An 18574-nucleotide genomic window follows, 5' to 3' on the forward strand; every position below is an offset into this window, starting at 1 on the left:
AAACAGTTAAAATGCGGGTAGTTTGAGTTGAAATGTAATGTAAATGTAAAATGCACTCTGGACTTTGAGGCTTAGAATAAATAAAAAGAATGCAAGCTTGCTAAGTTTTTAATATTTTTATAGTATTATGGTCATATATTGGATTAAATCAAATAAATTAGTTTTGCTTTTCTTTTTTTACATTGTATGTGATTATTAGAGAATTTAAATTGCATTTGTGGCTGATACTATGTTTCTATTAGACAATGAGATTCTACCCCATTTTATGTATTTTATTCTATACATTTAAATATACATGCACTCATATATCAAAATGTATGGCTTTATTTTTCATAAATAGGAAACATGATGTTGTTCTTCAGATTTTTTTAAAATGATTTATTGATTCGAAAGAAAAAACAGATCTTTCATCTGCTGGTTACTGCTCAATTGGCCAAAATAGCTAAGTGGCAGCCAGGAGCCAGGAAAGTTGTCCTGGCCTCTCACAAAGTTTCCAGGGGCCCAAGTACCTGGGCCATCATCTGCTGCCTTCCCAGGCACTTTAGCAGGAAGCTGGATCAGAGAGGGAGCAGCTGTGACTCTAACTGGTACTCTGATGTGGGATAGTGGCATTGCAAGTGGTGCCCTAAGCCCTCTGTTCCGCATTGCCAGCCCTTGTCCAAATTTTTTTTCACTTAATAGTTTTGAACTTCTTTTTACACCAGTTCCCATAGACCAACCATATTATTTTGAACTTCTCTGTGGGAGTATGTATTATGGGTATTCATTTATCCACAGATGAGCAGTCATATTTTGTTTTTGCTGTTACAAATATGCTTGCAGTAAAAAGATCTTGTACAAGTCCCTTTGAATTTTTTAAAGATTTATTTATTTTTATTTATTTGAAATCGAGAGTAACAGAGAGAGAGAGAGAGAGAAGGAAGAGAAAAAGAGAGTTATCTGCTGGTTTACGCTCCAGACGGCTGTAACAACCAGGGCTTCTATAATTTAGAATTAGGTTATCACCTGAGAAGTGAGTTGGCTGAGTCAACAAACTTTATTAAAATTTTTTCTTCTAGCATTATTGAGGTATAGTTGTCAAGTAAAAATTATATCCATTCAAGGTGTAGTGTGATGGTAACATACATGTATACCTTGTGTAAATATTACCATTATCAAATTAATTCAGATATCCATCACCAAACATAGTTACTTATGTGTTTGTGTAGTGAAGACATTTAAGATCTATTCTTGAGGCTGGCTTGTGGTATAGAGTGTAAAAGCTGCCACTTATGATGCTGGAATCCCATATGGGTGCCAATTCGTGTCCCAGCTGCTCTACTTCTGATCCAGCTCCCGGCTAACGGCCTGAGAAAGTCAGCAGAAGATGGCCCAAGTGTTTGGGTCCCTGCCACCTATGGGGAGACCTGGATGAGGCTCTTGGTATCGGCCTGGCTCAGCCCTGACCATTGCAGCCATCTGGGGAGTGAACCAGTGGATGGAAGAACTCTCTCTCCCTCTCTCTCTCTGGAACTACAGAGAGGCAGAGAGAGAGAGAGATTGATTGATTGATTGTTTGATTGATTGATTCTGTATTGGTTCACTCCCAAATGACCATAACAGTCAGGTTCGGGCCAGCCTGAAGCCAGCAGCCAGGAGCTTCATCCAGTTCTCCCACAGGGGTGACAAAGGCTCAAATGCTTAGACTGTCTTTCACTGCTTTTCTCAGACCATTAGCAAGGAGCTGGGTGGGAAATGGACCAGCTGGGACATGAACTGGTACATGTATGGGATGCCAGTGTGACAGGTGGCAGACCACAATGCTGTCTCCTAGAGAAAGAAAGAGAAATCTTCCATCTGCTGGTTTACTCCCCAAATGTCTGCAATTGGGCCAGGCTGAAGCCAGGAGCCAGGATTTTCATCTGGGTCTCCTGTGTGGGTGCAGGTGCCCAAGGACTTGGGCCGTCCTCTGTTGCTTTACCCAGATGCATTAGCAATGAGCTGTATTGGAAGCAAAGCAGCTGGAACTTGAACTGGTGCCCATAAGCGATGCTGGCTTTACCCGCTATGCCACAGCCTTATCCCCCCACCTCAAATATTCTTAATTACAGTCACCATGATCTACATTAAATTCTCCAAAATTTGATCATCTGGTTCCTGAGAGTTTGTACCCTTTGATCATCATCTTCCCACATCTGCGTTCCCCGCCCCTAGCCCTGGCAGCTACCATTCTACTCTCTGCTTCTATAAACTTGACTTTTTTAAGATTTCACATATGCAGGTCTGGCTTATTTCACTTTGTATAGTGTCCTCCAGAGTCATCCATTCTATTAAAAATGGCAAGATTCCTTCTTTTCTTTATCTGAATAACATTCAGCCTTATGGATATTATTGATTATGTATTGTTTTTGTATGTGTCGTATCTTCTTTATCCATTCATCCCTCGATGGACACTTTGCTATTGTAAATGATCCTGGAATGGACATGATGTAAGTATTTCTCTGAGATGCTGAATTCATTTCCTTTGGATATATACCCAGAAGTGGGATTTCTGGGTCATACGGTAGTTTATTTTTAGTGTTTTGAGCCCAAGCACTTGGGCTATCCTCCACTGCACTCCCGGGCCATAGCAGAGAGCTGGACAGGAAGAGGAGCAACCGGGACAGAATCCGGCGCCCCCACCGGGACTAGAACCTGGTGTGCCAGAACCACAGGCGGAGGATTAGCCTATTGAGCTGCAGCGTTGGCCTCTACTAGTTTTAAGATGCTATTTTATTCTCTTCCACTCTCTTGTTTGTGATAAGAAATTAGCCATGATTCATATTGCTGCCCTCTTACATAATATATTTTGTTCTTTTGGTTTTCAGCATTTTCTCTTCTTTTTTCAACAGTGTCACAGTGTTGTGTGTGTTGTATGCATGTGTGTATCTCCTGCTTGGGTTTTGCTGAGCCTCTCAAATCTATAAATTAATAGTTGTCATAAAATTTATGCAATTATTACTTTGCCTACTTTTCTATTCCATTCTCTTTCTTTGTGATTCTATTGATATGTATATTAGCCATTTGATATCAATCCACAGATCACGAAGGCTCTGTTTATCAATAATTTTTTTCTGTGGTTTTGAGTTTAGTTCTGCCTTTGTGTTTATTGGCTGTCTCTTCTGCCAATTTCCTAACCATGGGTGTGGCCAACCAGTGAATTTTTCAGTTCCACTAATGAACTGGGATTTAATGTTGGAAATTTGGATCTTTTAAAATATTTTACGGTTTCCAGTTTTCTGTCATGATGTCTCATCTATTCAATGATAGCTATCATTTCCTATTAGACCTTTAATATAGCTGTAATAGCTGCATTGGAGTCCTTTGCCCATTGAAATGTGTGTGAGGCAACTTGGAATCAGTTTCTATTGATTGCGTTAACATTAATTATTTAGAAAAAGTAATGAGCATTTGTAGCATTCCCCTTAGTTCCTTAAAATTTTCACCAACATTGTCTGGATTTAACTAGCTTAAATATTTTTAATGTTTATTTTTTCATCTACTTAAAAGGCAGAGTGAAAGAGAAAGAAGGGTGGTGGGGGGAGCTTCCATCTGCTGGTTCTGTCCTCAGATGCCCACAACATCGGAGGCTGGGCCAAGCCAAAACCAGGAGCCCAGAACCCCATCCAGGTCTCCCATGTGGGTGGCAAGCACCCAAGTACTTGAGCCATCATCTGCCTTCAGGGGTGTGCACTAGCAGGAAGCTGGAGCAAAAATGGAGTAGCTGGAACTCAGATCACATACTCCAATATGGGATGTAGGAGTCATAAGCAGTAGCTTAAGCCACTGTGCCTTAATATCCACCTCAACTTATTGAAGTCTTTAAAACCATGTGCCATAGTAATCTCTCTGAAATGTTTGCAAATGTGATATTCATCAAGAAATTAGTATATGCCATGTACTCTATATCTTAAGATTAACGGCCCTAACTGTAGCCTCCAAATTTGGTGAAAATGTATCCATTATGCAGTAACAAACAAATAGATACTCAGAAGTTGAGAAGTGGGCAGTTGGCATACTAACAAGATGCCAGGTAGAATGTCCCTGTGCCACATCAGAGTGCCGCAGTTCAACTCCTGGCTCCAGCTCCTGATCCCAGTTTCCTGTGAATATACACCCTGGGAGGTAACAGGCAACAGGCGATGGCTCAAGTACCTGGGTTCCTGCCACCCACGTGGGAGACCTGGGCTGAGTTCCATACTCTGAGCTTTGGCCCCCAACCGTCACAGGCATTTAGGGAGTGAACTGGCCTATGGGAGCTTGCTCTGTCTCTGTCTTTCTCTCTCTCTCTCTCTCTCTCTCTCTCCATCTTTATTTCTCTCTGTCTTGAAAATAAATCAGCAAGTATTTTAAAACAGAAGTAGAAGAAGAAGTCATCATCATCAATGACGTTTGTCCGCAGCCCTGTGACATCCATCTGTGTTTAAGGTCACCCCTGGCTGCTCTGCCCTCACACTCATAAATGGGCACCTGAATCTAAGTGAAGGAACATTGAGTCAATCATTTATGGGTTTGTAGATATTTTTTGGCAGGGAAAAGAACCTATCCAACTCTCATTGATGTTGATTTCAATTCACAGGTTTTTTGTTATAATCTTGTTTGCTGTCACCATTGTCTGGGTCCCTATTATGAACACGCTCCAGAGCGAAACACTCTATGAATACAAGCAGGCAGTCAGGAGTTACTTGACGCCACCCATTACTGCCATCTTCCTACTTGCCATCTTTTGCAAGAGAGTCAATGAGAAGGTGGGTGTCGGCACGGCCACCACATGGGGTGGTGGGAGGGGCTTTGCTTTCACACTGGCATAGGCTTTGCAGGAGTCGCCCTAGGAGGGTGTCTTGCGCTTCCGGAGTTCCCACTGTGGGGTCGTTTGCTCCCTGAGAGATTATTTCCTCCTCGATGGCAAACCTGGTCCAAGCTCCCTCTTGTGCATGGAGGGGAAGGGAGAACTCTCATTCGCTGTCCTGCCTTTATGATGTAATCCACGCTCACCCATGCCTCGGATGGTGCAAAATGGCCCTGATTCTCCCTCACTCACTCATATTTGGCTGTAGGAAGATTTCCTTCTGTTGCTCATGGATGCATTGTGCTCAGAGACTTCATCCTGCACAGAAACAGCCTCCTCCCACCTCCCCTCCTGAGGTGATGATTAGTTTGAGCATCCCTTTCAGCCACACTGAAGTTCAAATGAAATCCCAGTTAATGGTTTGATCACTGCATCCTTAAGACTTCGAAAGCACAATTTGCCCAAAAACAAATGTTTGAGTCTTAAACCTTCTTTTGCGAAACAGCGCAGAGCAGCAGAGCCTTCCCCAGGTCCCTGCGCGGTGCTGAAGGACGCTGTGACCTAGCGCTGCCTACCTGTGGGCCTTGGCCTCTCCGTGCCAGGTCCCAGCTGCTCCAAACAACCTGTAGTTCTGAGGTCCTTCTCCAGCCACTCCCCACCCCATCGTTTGCATGGACCGTTTGCTTTGCCAGAAATATCTGTTTGCTCCCCCACACCTGGCCAGTGCTTTCTTCCAGACTCATCTCAGGGGCTCCGTTCTCCAGAGCAGGGGTGGAGAACGTTCAGCCCGCAAGCCATGTAAAGCCCTGCCAGGGCAACCACAGGCGAGACTCAAAACTCAATACATCCACAGAATTTTGTGATTTTGTGTGGCTTGCAAATGATGTTACAATTACCCAAATGGCGGCCGGCGCCGCGGCTCACTAGGCTAATCCTCCGCCTAGCGGCGCCGGCACACCGGGTTCTAGTCCCGGTCAGGGCGCCGGATTCTGTCCCGGTTGCCCCTCTTCCAGGCCAGCTCTCTGCTCTGGCCAGGGAGTGCAGTGGAGGATGGCCCAGGTGCTTGGGCCCTGCACCCCATGGGAGACCAGGAAAAGCACCTGGCTCCTGGCTCCTGCCATCGGATCAGCGCGGTGTGCCGGCCGCAGCGCGCCGGCCGCGGCGGCCATTGGAGGGTGAACCAACGGCAAAGGAAGACCTTTCTCTCTGTCTCTCTCTCTCACTGTCCACTCTGCCTGTCAAAAAAAAAAAAAAGAACAATTACCCAAATGGCCCTTGGCATAAAAACATCCCCCCTCCCCCGCCTGCCTTCTCTAGACCAACTGGCTGGAGCAGGACCCCTGCTCCTGCTGCGCCCTCTCAGCGGGATTCACTGTAGCCAGGCATGCGCCCCGAGGACGCCAGAGCTGCTGCTCTGCTCCGCTGGAAGGCACGTGGGCAAGTGGAGCAGGAGTCAGGGGATTTTGCCTCCCAGGCACGATGCCGGCCTCAGGGTCTGGGAGCCCAGCACCAGGGAAAATGCTGGGGGCAGAGTCTGGTCGAGGGCTTCCTGCCACCACACCTAAGGCCGGAGAACTCTCCAGGCCTCTCCCCTGCTATGGCCGGGGGCTCCTCATCTGGCTTCTGCCCTTTGCCTTCAGTAAGTGAGTCCTGCCTTCAGGTCCTACCTCGACGTGCTTGCCTATATACAAGGGGCTTTCAAAAGGTTCATGAAAAACTATGCCTGAATTTCAATATTTGGGGTACCAACATAAGCGTATCCTTTACTTCCATTTTCCATGAACGTCTTGACCTCGCACTGTGTCCTCTGTCTCCTCTGCCATCCGTGCCCCTGAGTCAGGCCCAAGACCGGTCCTCGCTCTCACAGAGTAGAGGTGCAGGTAATGGAGGTGGAGGGGACAGACAACACCGCTGAGGAGGTTGAGGTTTCTGACAGTCGTGTGGTGCTGTTTGGGAGAGAAGACAGGGAAAGGGCTCTGGTGCAGTGGTTGAAATGCCACGTGCGACACTACCTCCCGTTTCAGAGTGCCTCGTCCCAAGTCCTGGCTCTGCTCGCGATGCCAGCCTCCTGCTAATGTGCACCCCGAGAGGCAGCAGGTGATGGCTCCAACACCTGGGTCCCTGCCAGCCACGCGGGAGACCTGGATTGCATTCCCATTAACTAAGGAGGTGGGAAAAGACCTCTCCAAAGAAGTGACCTTGAATCTGAAACCTGAAGGGCAAGACAGAAATACCAAGATCTGGGGAAGCCCCAAGCAGACAGATGGGCAAGGGGGAAGACCCCAGCCAGAAACAGAAGGGCAGGCTGGAGGTGTGGGAAGATGGCCGCGATGACCGGAGGGAAAAGACCAAGGAGATAGAGCCGCTGGGCCGGGCTGGGGGTGGGGGCGTTGAGGTCTGATTGTGTTGGACGTGGTGGGACATCATTGGAGGCTTTAGACAAAGGCATGGCATCCCCCAAGGGGAGCCTGGAGAGAGCACTCCAGCTCCTGTGACCAAGCAGGGGACCAGGAAGGGCCCACCTGCTCCTGAGAAGAGCACAGGCCGGGTTAGGTCTGGGTTGCCATGGAGATGGTGGCGAGAGCTGGGATCCCGGATACCTTTGGGAGGCACAGCCAACAGGATCTGGTGAGAGGCGGGACAAGATGGAAAGGAAGGCGGCAGGGATGGCACCTGAGATTTTGACCTGAGCAGCCAGGGAGACGGAGGGGCTATTCAGAGGACTGCGGAATACAAGACTCTTTTTTTTTTTTTGACACATTTATTGAGATGCCCATTCATTATCTCACTCAAGAGTTTTTCAATCCTCTGATTGACCCAAGAGAGTGCAGGCGTCTCAGGCCTGGCATGTCCTCACCGTTGCAAACTCTGCTTCTGTGAGGTCCTGAGATGGCCTCCCCAGGACAAGTTTAAGTTCAGTGGCCTCGTCAGGAGAGTGAGGGTGAAGCCAGTCAGTCTCATGGCGTCTCCCTTGCAGGTGACTCTGTGGGCCCCCTTCTGATTGTAGAAATCCACTGGTACATTTTAAAACAAATGTATTCCATTATGCTGGCAAAGGCTTATGTGCAAAGAACAACTGTTCAGATTTAAGCTGCACAAAGCATCCCCAGGAGCACTCGTGGCAGGGACTCTGGGCCCAGTGTGGCACCCAGGGCTGCTCTCCGCAGCACACATCCTCCTTGGTCCAGTGGCCCCTACGGCCCGGCCTTCCGGTCTGATCCAGCCCAGGGCAAAACCTCCTGAGCAGGGATCTCAGTCTCTCAGCCTGGAAAAAGCGGCTTTCAGTCCATTCACGTCTCCAAATTTCTTTTTTCGTCCGGCTACCTTTAAAACATGCTCCATTATTTATTTTTACTTGACAGGACGAGAAACAGAGATCTTCCACGCACTGGAGTCCCGGCCCCCGCTGATCAGGGAGTCGCCTGCACCGAGGTAGCCCCAGCCCGGCACCAGCTGTGCAAGCAGAGGCACTGGTGAGCGGACTGCAGGCCGCCGCCGGGATCTGGCGAGGGTCCAGTCCAAAAGGCAAGGCCAACCAGAGCCTGGGAGGACAGAGGTCAGGTGGGGGAGGGTGCTTGCCGAGCCCCGGTGCCGGGAACCTGGAGGAGATATGGGGACCTGCCTGCCAGGGCAGGTAGCCACTGCTGTCAGCGCTGGGCTTCTGGGGCAGCCGGAAGGGGCGGGACACTCGGGCTTCCTGGGCCGGCAGCCGCCGGGTCGCAGGAGCGCCCTCTTCAGGCAGGGAGCTGTGGTGCCGTGCTCCCGCTGCCCCGCATCACTGCGCAGGCGCAGAGAACAACCCGCCCCACCTCAGGATGCTCAGCAGCCCCTGAGCAGCTTGAGGACCGCCCCCAGGGCTGGCCGCCTTTGCGCAGTCGCCAGCATTCCTTTCTGATTGGTTGGTTGGTGCCTTCCACGGTACGCAATGGAAGTGAACCTCTCAGGAGCCCTCATTTGAATAGCGGGGCTATAAATGCGCTGCCCGGGGGCTGCGGCAGCCTTGTTGCTGTGGTTATGTTCTGAGACGGAGGGTTGTCGCCTGCAGGATGTCCAGCGCGCCAGGCTTGACCTTCAGGACCGGAAGACGCTGTGGAGAGCCCCGAGGGAAGAAAGGGCCGGCACAGGGACACGAGGGCTCCAGGTGCCGGGCGGGTCCGCCTCCCGCCTGCAGAACGTCCCTGGTCCCTGGTGCCCGGTGCTGCACGTCGCCATCCCCGCGCTGCCCCTGAGGCCCGGTGAGTCCTGTGGTCAGCGTCTGAGGGGGCGTCGCGGGGTGGGGGTCGTGACCGGAGGCCCGGGACGCTCTCCCGGGGGTGGGAGCCGGGAGGAAGCCTCCAGGACGCTGGGAGTGTGCGTGTCGGGGACTCGGTGCTGCTTGGGGGGCGGCTGGTCTGCTGGGTGTCCTGCTGCGGGTGCTGCCGGGGCGGCGAGTTCCTGGAGTTGGAATAGAGGGAGGAGTTTTTGTTGTTGTTGTTGGTCATGGTTAAATTCCACGTGAGAATTATGACCTGCGCTGTGTTTTCATGAAGATTGTGTGTGTGTGTGTGTGTGTGTGTGTGTACTGTGTAAGGTTTCCTTCCAAAGCTTCTGTTTGTCATGCTTTGGGCTTATCGTTGGGGAAGTTTTGGGGGGGGATCATGTTACGTCTTGTGCGATGGTTTTTAGGTGAATAGTATTCATATTTAGGGCGTGTTCTTGCAGTGTTGTTGCGGTGTTGGTTTGTATAACTGCGTGGCTACTGAAGGGTGTCCTGTAACTTGGGGGTCACGTGTTGGGGTTTTGGGTGCCTTCCAGTTGGGCGGGTGTGTAGAATGATGTGAAGGATGGGTGGTTTTAAGGTAGAAATTGTTACTGGGTTTTAGAACGCAGAAGATGGAGTGACTTGAGGTTGAGGAAGTTGGCCTTTGTGGTTGTCCAGCTGTGGTGTCCTAGTGATGAAAGCTGGTTAATGTGGGTGCTGGTGTGGTTGGGTGGTCATCGTTACACTTTTATTTTTTACTTGAAAATTTTTTTTTTAGTTTATCAATAGTTTGTTTTTGAGGTAGCATTCTTGGTTCCCATTGTGGTCGAAGGCTTAGTGCTGCACCAAGTGAAGAGTTCAACAAGTACAGAGTGAAAAGCCCATAGCTGAGCAGGAGTGTAGGCAAGGGCTGTAAGTGACCATCAAATTAAAAGGGTTTCAAATTCATTCATAAATTTTAAAAGTCACAGCATCATTAAAACTGTAGTAGTGTCTAATTCTTAACTGTGACAGAGATTTAAAACAAAGTTTGTGGGCCAGTGCTGTGGTAAAGCAGTAAAGCGTCTTTCGAGTCTCCCACAGGGGTGCAGAGTCCCAACACTTGGGCCATCCTCCACTGCCTTCCCGGGCCTTAGCAGAGAGCTGGATCGGAAGTGGAGCAGCCAGGACTCAAACCAGCACCCATATGGGATGCTGGCACTGAAGGCCACAGCTTTAACCCACCTGTGCTAGGCCCTCAAACACTTACGTATCTTGATTTAGGTGCGTATTGTGTATCTATTTTATCTAACCCCTGTAGGTGTTTGAGTTTGTTTTTGTTTTGAGGTAGCATTCTTGGTTTCCATTGTGCCAAAGGCTTAGTGCTGCACCAAGTGAAGAGTTCAGCAAGTACAGAGTGAAAAGACTGTAGCTGAGCAGGAGTGTAGGCAAGGGCTGTAAATGATCATCAAATGAAAAGGTTCTCAAATTCGCTCCTAAATTTTTAAAGTCACAGAATCATTAAAACTGTAGTAGTGTCTAATTCTTCACTGTGACACAGATTTAAACTAAAGTTTGTGGGTCCAGTGCTGTGGTAAAGCAGGTAAAGCTGTCACCTGCAGTGCCGGCATGCCCTATAGGCACTGCTTCAAGTCCCTAGTGCTGCACTTCCAATTTTTGTTCTAAATTTTAGCAACTGCATGTAGCAGAGAACATGCGGTATTTTTCTGTGTTCAGCTTATTTCACTCAACTTGATGTCCTCCAGTTACAGCCTTCAGATCGGCACAGTTCTAGCCGTTGCGGCCAATTGGGGAGTGAACCATCAGATGGAAGACCTCTCTTTCCCTCTCTCTGCCTCTCCTCTCTGTGTAACTCTGACTCTCAAGTGAAAAATAAATAAATCTTTAAAAAAAAAAAGTGGAGCAGCCGGGACTCAAACTGTCATCTATATGGGATACTGGCACTGCAGGTGGCAGCTTTACCCACTACGCTACAGCTCCAGCTCCTGTTTTTCTGTCTTTAAGTTAACTTTTTTTTTCTTTCAAAGATTTTTAAATTTATTTTTGAAGTCAGAGAGATGGAGAGAGAGAAAGAGATCTTTCATTCACTGGTTCATTCTCTTGATGGCTACAATGGCCAGGGCTGCACCAAGTCAAAGCCAGAAGCTTCATCTGGGTCTCCTACATGGGTAGTAGGGGCCCAGGCACTTGGGTCATCTTTTGATGCTTTCCCTGGATCAGAAACAGAACAGCCAGGACTGTAGCCAGCACCCATATGGGATGCTGGCATTGCAGGTGGTGGCTTTACCCACCACACCAAAAAGTCAGCCTGAATCTTTTTTTCCCCAGTGCTTTCTCTTTCATGGGCTGTCAGGCCCATCCTATTTGTTTTAGTTTTTACTTTATAGTTCCAGAATTTCTCTATGATACTTAAGTAAAATGTCTATATTAGCTTGGTTTCCCATGAGTTCTCTCATTGAGAACATGTTGTCTTTTAAATCTTTGAATGTACTTTCCTCTGCATTTTGAATTTACTAGCATTTCCTTAAAGCCTTTGCTAAACCCAACGTGTGAAACATCTTGATGGCAGTTTCTATTGAGTCCTTGGTTTCACTGTAAATCGGATTTTCCTGTTTCCTTACATATCTGGGAACTTCAGGTTATTTAATGGTCCCCATGGAGGATTCCTCACGGAGGCTCTGGATTCTGCCATGCACTTGACTTCTGCCATCTGCTTTGTCCCTACGGAGGCCTCCTCCCTCTGGGGAGCCTCAGATAGTCTCCCTCCCCCACATATGTGCATCCCAGGCCTCAGCCAAGAACTCATGGACACTGCGCATGACATCTCTGCCCCCCCCCCCCCCCGTCCACGGCTCTATCCTCTCCAGTACCAGGATTTGTGGGTCACAGCTGCTCCGGCAGCTTTGTGCCCCTAAACACCTCGCTGTGCTGTGATTGGAAAGCTGTTCCCCAGGAAAGAGCCAGGGCAATTGTGGGGTGCATCTCGCAAGGCCTACAGGCTATCCTGGTGCTAGGAATTCCATCTGAGTCAGACCAATGACCTGATAATGTCTTCATTTTCTCCCTTCCCCTCCTCACCATCCACTGAGGCAAGTTCCATATCTGTTGGCTCAGCTGAGAGACGAAGCAGCAGAGAGAGAAAATGGTGCAAAGGTACAGTCTCTCCAGACACTAAGCCTGTGAAGAAGTAGGGCTCTCTAGGGAGACCACCCAGAGAAAGGAGGAATTGACATATGAGAGCAATGGTGAGGGGGCTCAGATTCCTGGACAGCCTCCCAGGAGCAGCAGGATCCTGGGAGATGGCCCTGCTGCCCACGGTGTCTAAGCTGGCATTGCCACCAGCAGTCTCCTGCCCTTGTGTGGCACTGAGGCAGCAGGAAGAGTCCCACAGCCCCAAGCGGAAGTGACCAGAAGTGGAGGGGGAACGTCCGCAACTCGAAGATCACAGGAGCACAAGGGCGATGCTTTGCTGTGACCTGTGAGAGAGGACCACAGACTGGTGTCCCTCCAGCCCACGCCTCTGCAGAACATGAGGCCTAGAACACGGAGAGAAGCCCCTACATTCACGAGATTAGTCTGACTCTCTAACAGACTGCGAACCGTAACTTGTTATGTACAGATAGACAGAAGTCTGTTCATGGCACACCTCAGTTGGTAAACAGAGATTTGTGTCATAATCACCATCGCAGCCCCCGTGGACAAGGACTTTCCTGCAAGCTGTACGTCCATTATCTTATTTACTTTTTAAAATATATATGTATGTATATTTATTTATTTGAAAGGCAGAGCAACAGAGAAAGAGAGAGAAATCTTCCTGCCATTGATTCTCTTCCCACATGGCCGCAACAGCCTGATCTGAGCCAGCTCCAAAGCAGGAGCCAGGAGCTCCATCCACTTGGGCGGCAGGGGCCCAAGGACTTGGGCCATTCTCCTCCGAGCTCATTTATTGGGAGCCCATAACCTCATCCTCCTCTGATGACTCCTATAATGTGGAAAGCTCATGATAAAAACATACACCTACTTGGCACCAGGAGTTAATGCTAAGGATCTCAGTCACGTCGTCGTCATCCTAAACCTATGCGGCATGTCCTGCCAGCTCTACTTTTCAAGTGTGGAAGCTGGAATTCGGAATTGTGAAGTGAGGATGGTATTTAGATCCCAGCCCTCTGGAAGTCACTTTATATCCCTTGCCATCAAGGAAACAAGATCTAAGGGCCTAACAGGAATATCCACAATATGATTTACACAATGAGTTTCTTTACATAACTTAAGCCAACTCCCTTTTTTTCCCACAACAAACATTCTAAGATCAGATGGATAATCTCTTGAATAAATGTTATATTCTAAGGAGACATTAAACAAAGCTCTGTAGCTGACACTGCTCTTCTTTCATACCTTGCTTTGGATCTTTTTTTGTTTCTGTTTTTGTTTTTGTTTTACTGTCCTCTCCTCACCTCACTCAGCGCTTGCCTCTGCTCTGTCCCATCTGAGCTCAGCTCATCTGAATGCTTTATTCACAATGGATCTGTCAGCTCGTGAATGTTCACTTTTTTAAAAGATATATTCCAATTCTCAGTTGAAATGGGCTGTCAGCATTTTTCTATCATCCCCCCTGCTTGCTTTAACACAGTAAAACTCTTGGTGAAGGGAACTGGCATTGTGGCACAGCAGGTTATGCAGCCGCTTGTGATGGCGGCATCCCATTTTGAAGCATGAGTTCGAGTGCTGGCTGCTCTGTTTCTGATCCAGCTCCCTGCTAGTGCACCTGGGAAAGCAACAGAGGACAGCCCAAGTGCTTGGGCCCCTGACACCCATGTGATAGAAAGTCAGAGTTACAGAGAAGGAGAGTCATAGAGTCCGAGAGTCCATTTGCTGATTCATTCTCCAAATGGCCACAACAGCTGGGTCTGAGCCGGGCCAAAGCCAGGAGCCAGGAACTCCATCTGGGTCTCCCATGTGAGTGGCAGGGGCCCAAGCAATTGGGCCATGTTCCACTGCTTTCCCAGGACATCAGCAGGGAGCTGGTTTGGAAGTGGAGCAGCTGGGACTTGAACCCGAGCCCTTATAGGATACCAGAATCACAGGCATTGGCTTTACCTGCTATGCCATAATGCCAGCCTTGACATTTTATTTTTACAAAGATTTATTTATTTGAAAGGCAGAGAGAGAGAGAGAGAGAGAGAGAGAGAGAGAGAGAGAAATAGAGAGAAATAGAAAAATCTTCCATCCATTGGTTCACTTTCCATACACCCACAACAGTCAAGGCTGGGCCAGGTTGAAGCTGGGAGCCAGGAACTCCATCTTGGTCTTAAATATAAGTGACAGGGGCCCAAACACGTGGGCCATCAACTGCTGCCTTCCCAGGTGCTTTAGCAGGGAGCTGGATTAGCTGAGTGGCCAAGATTCGTACTGTACTACAACACATTGCTGGCCCCTTAAATCCCCTTTTTTTCTCTGAATGTTCTGAAGTATACTCACCTTATATATACAAGGTGGAAGGTTAATCATGTCTTCCCCCAGAACTTCTTCCTCCGTCTCTGTTACACAGTGTTACTTAAAGGGATGGTGCCTCAATCCAATTGGAAATTGAGCTGAGCAGCGTGAGTCACAGTTCCAGTTGGACTTGAGCCACCTGGTTTCTTTCATCTTGAAGGCGAGGTCTCTCTTTGCTGTGGGAGATCTCCCTCTACCTTTGCAGCCCCTGTCCTGGCTCTACCCCAGCACTCAGCAAATATACAATGGGGCAGACAAGACCTCTGTCTGGGGTTCCTGTAGATTTTAGCCTGTAACAACAGCCTGAGTGGCCATCAAAGGTTTAATGTAGGGACAGGCATGGAGCCCAGGTGTTAAGACACCCACATCCCACATTGGAGTGCTTGGGTTGGATACCCGGCCCCAGGTCCTGACTCCAGCTTCCTGCTATTGCAGACTCTGGGAGGCAGCGGTGACAGCTCAGATGATTGGATTCCTGCCACCCACATGGGAGACCTGGATTGCACTGCAGAATTTCAGCTCTAGCTGAGCCCTGGCTGTTGCAGGCCTATGGGGGGAAAACCAGAGTTGGCGGCACTCTTTCTGTTTCTGTCTCTCTACCTCTGTTTCTCTGCCTCTCAAATAACAGAAGAAAGGTCAAGTGTAAGCCAAGTCCAATCTTCAGCCTTGACAAAGGCACTCGGGCTGCAAAAGACCAGCAAGGCCACCTCACTGAGGATGGGTGTCTCCTTCTCAGCTACTGCTGCTCTCTGATACCATGTGTGGGGCTGGCACTGTGGAATAGCAGGTAAAGCCTCCATCTCCAGTACCAGCATCCCATATGGGCGCTGGTTTGAGTCCCAGCTGCTCCACTTCTGATCCCGCTCTCTGCTTTGGCCTGGGAAAGCAGTGGAAGATGGCCCAAGTCCTGGGGCCCCTGCACCCGTGTGGGAGACCTGGATGAAGCTCCTGGCTCCTGGCTTCGGATCAGCCCAGTTCCAGCCATTTTGGCCATTTGGGGAGTGAACCAGTAGCTGGAAGCTGGAATCAATCAATCTCTCTCTCTCTCTCTCTCCATTTATAACTCTGCCTCTCAAATAAATAAATAAATACAACTTTAAAAAAATACCATGTGTGTCATTTATCCTGATTTTTTGGTTTGTCCTGGTTATTTGAGGGTAACAATGAGTTACTGACACCCACCCTTTCCTAGCTGGAAACACAGATTCCTGGAGGATACCACTGAGCATGCTGGGAGTACCTTCACAATCACCCCCGGAAAATCAGAGACAGCTTCTTGCATCTTCTCAGCAAACATCACAAAGACAGAGGACGTGTGATAGAAAGTTTATTTAAGATCTGTCTCTACCTTCTAGTCTCTCGGCAGTGCTCTTTGTTTACTCAGCTCCAGAGTGGCTAGGAGTGTAAACATACTTATCCTACTGGAGAGGGCTTTGAAAATTCAGTTGTTTGCTGTAATAGGATTTGCTCTTCCTGAAGTTTATAACATACCATTACAACTTCTAGGTTTTTTGTAATTTTTTTTACAATTTATATTTATTATTGTGAATAGATAACATTCTCACATGTTCAAATGTTACAAAAAAAAAAAAAAAACACTAGTCTTTCTAGAACTGTTTCCTTTCCTTTCCCAGTTCTTATTCCCAACAGGGACTCATGATTTTTAGTTTCATTTTAAAAAGACTTATCTATTTATTTATGTTAAAGGCAGAGTGGCAGAGAGAGGGAGAGAGAGAGAGAGAGAGAGAGAGAGAGATTGATTTATTTCCCATCTGCTGGTTCACTCCTCAAATGGCTGCAGCACTCGGGACTGAGCCAGGCTGAAGCCAGACAGCCAGGAACTCTACCTGGGTCCCGCACGTGGGTGGCAGGTACTCAAGGACGTGAGCCACCACCTGCTGCCTCCCAACATGCATTAGCAGGAAGCTCCATGGGAAGTGGAGTAGCTGGACCTGAACCAGGACTCTGATGTGGGGTGCAGGTGTCCCTGGAAGTGGCTTTATCTGCTGTACCTCAACACCAGTCCCCTGCAGGAAAGATTAAATTCATGTTCAAGCCAATACATGCAAACATTATTTCCCCCTTCTCTTCTACACAAACAATAGCACACCATGCTGCATGCTTTGCACCTTGAATTTTTTTTTTTGCTTTATCTGAAAGGGAAAGTATTGGCCCATGGCACTGCAAAGTCCAGAGCTGACAGCACCACAGGATCCAGGATCTAAGGCAGTTATGTCCAAACTCAGTTTCTTTCCTCCTGCCTGCACGCTTCTCTATGGGGGCCTCATTCTCAGACTGGCTCACCACTCCCCACACCAGATGCCCCCTCGCAGTCCCCAGTTTAGGATGACAGTCTGGCAAACCCAGAGAAGGCACACCTGCTACTACGTTCCCAGTAAATTCTAGTACAAGTCCTGGGGAAGGCTCTCATTGGACCAGCTGGTATCACAAGCTGCTCCTGAACCAATCACTGTGGCCAAGCCAGTGGGGTATTTTCATTGGCCCAGCTCAAGTCACATGACCACATCGGAGTCCTAGGCTTGAGCAGCCTCTCAGCCTGGTGTGAGTCTCACAGGCCGAGAGCTGGGAAGGACAGCTCCCTAAAGCGATGCCAAGGAGGTGTGGGCAGGCCAAACCCACGGAGGTCCATGGTGCAAGGCACTGTTTGCATGGTGCTCATTATTCTCCATGCTTTCCTCCCTGGACGCTGTTGTTTTGTGCTGAACTGACATGTGGCTGAGGCACACATGGCCCCTGGGACTGGGTCAGGGTGGGGAGGGGTGGTTCCCTCCTATGTTCTATGTTCTCACAGATGGTGTGTGTGTGTCACGCAATCACAGGGCACCCTGGCAGCCAAAGTTGCTTCTGGTTCCCCTGTGACACAGCTTTAGTGGTTGCCCCAAATCCTATTTCAAGCCCTCCAACCAAGCCTGAGGCCAACCCTCCAGCCACCTTCCTCACCTAACTTTTACCAGGCCAGTACTTCCCCCACCCTCAACCTCCCCAGCAGAGACAACTGGGGGCAGCCCTGATGCCACACAGCCCACCCGCAGCATTCCAGCCAGCCAGTCCCCAGCTGTGGCCCTGCCCTGCCCGGCCTTTGCCACGGGAACTCCCAGACAGGCTCTGAGTTGGCCCTTCCCTCACTCCTTTCTGCCTCTGACCAAACCTGCTGCTTCTCCGTGTGGCCCAGGGGAGTGTAGTGTGCCCCTTTGTCTTGAGAAATGCAGGTAAGTGATTCTCCTGTCCACAACACTGACTTCTTCTGCGATCACTCAGTCAGCCCCAGAACTGAAAATCCCCAGAACAATGGGGACAGCCAGCACTGTGAGCCAGGAGGCTGCTTCATGGTGGATGGGGCCCTGGGCCCACTCCTGGCCACGGCTACGGGGAGCCCCAGCGCTGTTGGCACACTTGCTCCCTGGCTGCCGCTCCTTTGTATGCACCTGCTGTTGGCTGCCCTGGACTTGCAACCTCAGCAGCTGCAGGACCCTGCAGGGGTCTCCTCTGGCTTATCAGTGCCATAGTCTATGTCAACAAGGGCCCTAAGTCCCCAGCCAGCACCCTACCAGAACAGTCCAGTCACTGCAGGCTGGATCTGTGCATCTAGTCTTCCTGGGAGGAGGGGGAGTTTAAGGTAATTGGCTGAGTTTCCAAGGGGAAGGTGCAGGGCTTCCTCAAACAGAGGAGTTTGAGTTCCACCTGTCTAGCCAAGGAGTCAACGGCTGCTCATGTGACTTCCCTCTCTTGAGGTCCTGTAAGTGATCAGCCTAATCGGGCTCTCCTCTTGGGGGGTGTCCCTGTCAGAGACCCGGGCTCTGGTCTCCGACATGCTGCAGGGATCAATGGATAGCATGGGGAAGGGATGCTCCCTCTCATGACAGCCACACAGAGCAGAGGCTGGAACGTGGCTTTAAGGGACATCCCTGGAGGCCCGAGCCTTTCTGTTGGGTGAACAAGGGAGTGGGGAGGAGTGCTTCATTCCACTCTGCTGTGACGCCTGAGGGAGTCTCACTGCTCATAGTTTGGACAAC

General features: G+C 49.3%; 1 long non-coding RNA gene across 1 annotated transcript in view; it reads left to right on the forward strand.

Annotated features, from left to right (window-relative positions):
* Window positions 1-410: 410 nt before the first annotated feature.
* The window catches only part of LOC127488352 (uncharacterized), a 100505-nt gene continuing 82341 nt past the window's right edge, over window positions 411-18574 (forward strand). The window contains exons 1-3 of the long non-coding RNA XR_011385165.1: window positions 411-4766; window positions 8170-8280; window positions 8853-9042. This is a non-coding gene — a long non-coding RNA (uncharacterized lncRNA). The remainder of the gene's footprint in view (window positions 4767-8169; window positions 8281-8852; window positions 9043-18574) is intronic.

The sequence above is a fragment of the Oryctolagus cuniculus genome, chromosome 21, assembly GCF_964237555.1.
Source record: "Oryctolagus cuniculus chromosome 21, mOryCun1.1, whole genome shotgun sequence".
Taxonomy (NCBI): Eukaryota; Metazoa; Chordata; class Mammalia; order Lagomorpha; family Leporidae; genus Oryctolagus; species Oryctolagus cuniculus.